At 37.9% G+C, this 5873-nt stretch overlaps 1 long non-coding RNA gene across 1 annotated transcript in view; it reads left to right on the top strand.

The window, feature by feature from the left end:
• The first annotated feature begins 1503 nt into the window (after positions 1 to 1503).
• LOC104915323 overlaps positions 1504 to 5873 on the top strand; it is a 6820-nt gene continuing 2450 nt past the window's right edge. Inside the window, exons 1-2 of the long non-coding RNA XR_796329.2 lie at positions 1504 to 1544; positions 4586 to 4907. This is a non-coding gene — a long non-coding RNA (uncharacterized LOC104915323). The remainder of the gene's footprint in view (positions 1545 to 4585; positions 4908 to 5873) is intronic.

The following is a 5873-nucleotide window of genomic DNA, read 5'->3' as shown; positions in this document are numbered from 1 at the left end:
ACCTGAACATATTCAATGAAAGGAACTGGCTGCTTAAAAAGGGTAACATCCTCTGTTCCTAAGATGATGGTAAGCTTGTTCAGAAAAGAAAGATTTCATCTTTTAAGATAAGTGTCTTTAAAATTCTGGGTAAAACTAAAAGTATAGCAGCCAAACAATTGCAGAGAGTTGTATTTGGGCAGACTTCTCAGAACTATTTTGAAGATTGCCAATTTTAATGTACTGGAACATAATAGTAGGAGCGAAGCTCTGCTTGCCTGACATACTTCCAGTGATCATGAACTAGACATAGAACAAGCAAAAGAAGATAGAATAACTGCTTATTCTGATGGGGATGAAAAATTCTACTCTCTAAGCTGTTCTCATGAAAAACACAAGGGAGAGTTTCTTCAGATTTCACAAGTTCAGCGAGATACTTCTCTTTAAAACATTCCTGTGAAGAAATAATGTATAACAAAAACATGAAAGGAAAGCTAGTAAAACAAGAATCCTCACTATTGATGCTGTTTAGTAGGATGAATTGAAGCAATCAAATATTAGCATGTTTGGTTGTAAAGATTGATACCTTTCTCATTTATCATGGAATCCTCATAGAATCATAGAATGCCCTGGGTTGAAAAGGACCAGAATGATCAAATTGTTTCAATCCCCCTTCTATGTGCAGGGTCGTCAACCACCAGACCAGGCTGCCCAGAGCTACATCCAGCCTGGCCTTGAATGCCTCCAGGGATGGGGCATCCACAACCTTGTTGGGCAACCTGTTCCAGTGTGTTACTACTCTCTGGGTGAAAAACTTCCTCCTGATATCTAACCTAAACCTCCCCTCTTTTAGTTTAAAACCATTCCCCCTTCTCCTATCACTGTCAACTCATTATCAACCTTTATCAGTTTTACCAATTACTTGGGACAGATGTAACCTCCTTCTTGAAGGAAAACTCATCTTTCATGTTCGTTCTGTGCTTCCTAAGAGAGACACTGGAGTCCAAAATTTACTTTACAGTGACCAAGCAGGTTGATATAGGAATAATGTAGAAAGTTATTATTTTTTTAAGTAATGTGACATTCTGTCTAGAACAGATTCTTAGAGTAGCTTTTAGAGAACAAGAAAAAATTCTTGTACTGAAGTATCCATAGCAAATCTGACAATATGTAATGAAATTTAATCACAGTACTATTCAAGAAAGTATATTGAGAAATCAAATGTAAGGTTAAAGAAGTTCTTGAATAGATTTTCTTGGTGAGTAATTTAATCAAGTAAGTAAGCTGTCAGTAAAATTAATATGCATTGAAGTGGTGAGATTGGGTTATTCTGAGATCCCTGTATGGGGCTGCTGAATCATGGCCTGAACCTCTGATTGATCACCTGAGGCGAGCAATGAGTCAGCCATGGGAGCACAGGTGAAGGCAATTCACCTGTGCTGCAGGAAGGGGTGGAGCCTGACTGCACCTCTCCTAGACCCATTTAAGGGCTGCTCCACCACTGGGGAAGGATCTCTTCTGGAGATCCACTCTACCAGAGTTTCCCACGCAAGCCCAGGTTATGGGTGAGTGTACCTATCATTTCTGTTTCCTGCTTTGAATAATAACGTCATAGCCAAGCTCTCTGTTATACCTTAACATCTGTATATTTGTCAATTGTACACTGCTATACCATAACATTGGTATATTCATTAATTGTACAGGTCCCTTTCAAATGAAGTTTTCTATTGAGTCATGCTCAAGTTAAAAATGTTTATGCTTGTCAAGAGAAATTTCTTAACTACAGAAATCCTGGAAAAAGCTATGAAATTGAGTAAGCTTTTTTAATTGCAGAAGTTGATTTGCCTTTTCTCATAAAGATGAAGGTGAGAACTGAAATAACTGTAAGAGTTAATCATACAGGAGGTGTGATTCTACTTATGTGTATGCAGATATAATTATTGAAATGTAGATGAAGAGACATTTCAGATCAAGCCAGCAGACTTTGGATTATCCTGGTTTTTGTCTGCTTAAGTGCACAAATACAGCATCCAGTTCTGAAAACCCCTCTGGTGTTAAGTTTATAAAGCTTATGGACATAATTACTGAAAGCGTAATCGAAATAAATACTCCATAATTATTCTTTGAAACAGAATTGATAGTAATAAGGGAATAAGTTACTTACTTTTTTGTTTTAGCTCTAATCTTTCTTTTATTCAGAACATTATCTGTAGAGAAGATTATGTTATGATAATATTTGGCCTGCTTGGGAGGTTTTTTTCTGAAATTCACTGTAGATTGAATTTTCTTATTACCTGTTAGCTAAATGTAGTATATAGCAGCCTAAATCAAGACAAGATAGCATACGCCCTTGTAACAGGCACACCAGTGTTTTCACTGACTTAATGAAATTAGTGTGAACAGTAAAAACAATTGGTTTTCTGGGTTTGGTGGTGACTTCCGAGCTACATGCACTTTTAATACTTTCCCTCTAAAAACTACTCCATAAATATCAAAATAAGCTTCATAATTCACTGGTGAAATAAGTTATAAGTACTTTATGCATTTTGTAGTGGGAAAAGACAGAAATTGTGTTATTTGGAGATATATAAATTAGATTTTCTGAGTTGTTCTGTTTTGTTTTGTCGTTAGAGACTTCCTTTTGCATTCAAACTGCTAATTCTATGTAGTGTTTATTGGCAAAAAAAAAAAAGAGAGAGAAAGGAAAAAAAAATAAAGCAGTTTCACACTGTTCCTTTCAGAACTGGGAAGATAGTAAATAGTAGTTGTGTATGAGTTCATTCAGCACCAGCTGTGCATGTTAGATCAGTCCATCTTCCCAGACTGGTTTATTTTGGAGCTATCAACTTGTTCAAAAGCATCACAAATTTCAGTGTCTTACTATGCAAGCCAACAACACGTGAAAACATGATCATAGTTGAGGTTGTCTCAGCATCTGCCTTAATACTCCTTCAGGAGCCCTTAGGTAGCATGAAGCTACACCAAGTAGCTCGTGAATCTAATCTCATCATGATAATGAAGGCTCAACTGAATGAAGACTGAGTACAGCTGGCTAAACCTAGGCTGAATTTTTGTGAAAACACTAACAGATCATTCTAACACGAATTCTAACTTACTCATCAGGAGCCTGGAGCTTAGCCTGATTTTTCAATTACTTCCTAGTTATCCTGGTCAGCAACCTTGGCTGTAGTGTGGCAGGAACACTGTCACTGCAGAATCCTAGGAAAGAAACGAAGGCAAGACAGAATGTGCTTTCCTCCTGAGTGTCTGCTCTTCTCTTCTTCTCAAGAAAAGTGCTACAGAAATTAAAAATAAAATAAAAAAAGCACTGTAGGGAAGGGCCAAAAAAAAAAAAAGATGATTAAAGATGTGAAATATTGTTTATATGAAGAGATTAAGCAGATAGGTATGTATAAATGTAGAAGAAGGTAAATAAATATTACATACTAAACAAAATATCATAAAAGAGGATTATTATTGTTTCACATAACATAGCAAGAGAGAAACATGAGATGCTAGTTTCTAACAGGGCTTTTAGAGTGAATTAAAGGCTATTTCTTGAATGTGAGAAATTAAAAAGCATAGGATCTTGCAAAAGCTAAAAAGTGAATGCTTCCAAGAAGTGATTCCACGATTTATCAAATGGAATGGCCAGTGAGATCTATTAAATGCAAGGATGCTGGTGTTTTGTTTTTTTTCATACTGTTTGTTACCATATTATACACAAATATTCTATGAGTATACAGTAAACATTGCAGTTATCAGGTAAATGAAGCAGTTGCTGAAAAACACTGAGGAGATAGCTTTGTCTGGGAATTCTGTCTCTTGTCACTGTATTGTAGTGTGAATCTCATAAAGGGAAGACTTAGGCTCCTTTGAAAATGCTTGCTCATCTATATGCGTCATGCATATCCTCACTGGCAAAGGAGATCTGAAGTAATTTTAGGACAGAAGAGTACTAGATTGTATAATAAGCTGTGACTGCCTTCTTAAAATTTGTTCACATTAGACCTAAATATGTTGGCAGCAATTGTGTTTATCCACAAATAGAATATGCCAACAACTGAGTCAGCGTTAGGAAGTAAATTATGATAATATTTTAACCCTAACTATATACATGAACTGATAGCATCAAATGATGAAATCACAGAATTGTAGGGGATGGAAGGGACCTCTAGAGATCATTGAGTCCAACTCCCAGTCACTAAATCATTAAGTCTCTTTGTTGAATTTTAGTACTACAGTTCAGACTAGGAAAACAAAGCAACTTCCAAATGAGTAGTGTTTTTCAAAGAATATGTTTAAAATCAAGTTAGGCATAGGGCAAGGTTGTTTGCTTAAAGAATTACATATAACATGCATTGATTTCGATTCTTATTTATTGCTTCCATTCATGTCTTATAAACCAAAGGCTTTTGGGGTGTGTGTGTCTGTGTGTGTATGTGTGTGTGTTGGGGGGTGGAGATTGTTTTTTTTGTTTTATTCTTTGTGTGTAGTTTATCTCACTTGCCTATACTAGGTAGCTTCCTTCCAGCTGACAAAAGTAGTCTGAGTGTAGTCCTGTCATGTTTCATCTTGGCTTCCTGTTCTCACTCCCTTTGGACAGGCATGAGAAGTTTGCTTGGACGCTTTTAGAAAGAAAATCCAAAGGACAAAGAACACAGCAGAGCTTTGTACATTAATGCATCCTTGCAGCCAGATGGGATGTTAGCAATGTGTGTCCTGTGTCGTTCAGGCACTGAAGCAATTAATCTTCTCACAGAGGGTGCCTGTGTGCCAGTGCCAGTCGCGTCAGATCAGGCCTGCTTACCTGCAGCCCGAGAGCAGGGCTCTGGCACCAGCACAGCCTGGCACTGCAGCCGGCCCAGCAGCTGCGGGGACGTGCCATCAGGTGCAAGGAGACTGGAGGAGGCAAGGGAGAGATTCAGGTTTGTGTTTCGATCCTAGTTTTAAGGGCTGGTCTACAGAGACTGTCAAGGTTAAACAGCAAAATAAACATGTAAAAGGGATGTACCCATTTTTTGTTTGCTTTTCCAGTGCTCTGAACATTGGGCATTCAGTCCGTGTGAGCAGCTAGGATGAAACAGAGCTGCAGACCAATGACTTTGTGCCACAGACCTGTTCCTGTTAACTTGCACTGCTTGCTAATGTAGATACAGACTTTCTATTGAAAAAAGAAATAGTCACTGTCAGCATGTCCAGTTAAGTTAGTCAAAAATTCTATTCCAAAATAGCTTCCTACTCCTACCAGTTTTCCCCCCAGTGTTACATTTTTTTCAAGTATTTAAAGACCCTATCTTAAAGATCATACTGGAAAGCAGGCAACATATTTGTATCCAATGTCCATCTTTTTTCTCTACTTACTCTCTGTCCACACCTTAAGTGGTGGAGTGTTTATTTTTAGGGGAAAATGTTTCTGGTTAACAAAAAAGAGCAACTCTGAAATGCTAAGAGTACTGGGAAGTAGAGCTCTTACAGAAAGTTTTTATTTGTAGTTTTGCAACTGGTGCTGAATTGCTATGGTGCTGCAAGGTTAGGTGGGATGGGAGCTTCCCAGAAAACACATCTGCTTCTGCCAGTAGCTCTTGGGTTTGCTAGGGGAACCACTCAGTCAAACTATATCTTCTAATAGGTAAGAGTTGGTTTAGATTGTATTAGACTAATTTAGACAATCGTCATGGTCTACATGAATCAGTTTTGTGACTTGCTTGTTGCCAGAGTCTCAATGGAGCAGTCAGACATTTTGGGGTTTGCACCTGGAATTAGCACTTTCCTCAACCATGAATCTGTCATCAGTCTGCATTTGTCCCTTTGAATTGATTTCAGTTTCCAAGGTGATCCATCCATTAAGTTCTTTACTATGAGAGTGGTGAGGTGCTGGCACAGGCTGCCCA

The sequence above is a fragment of the Meleagris gallopavo genome, chromosome Z (genome assembly GCF_000146605.3).
Source record: "Meleagris gallopavo isolate NT-WF06-2002-E0010 breed Aviagen turkey brand Nicholas breeding stock chromosome Z, Turkey_5.1, whole genome shotgun sequence".
Lineage (NCBI taxonomy): Eukaryota > Metazoa > Chordata > Aves > Galliformes > Phasianidae > Meleagris > Meleagris gallopavo.
The sequence above is the reverse complement of the archived record's forward strand: the minus strand, read 5'-3'. Positions and strand labels throughout refer to the sequence as shown.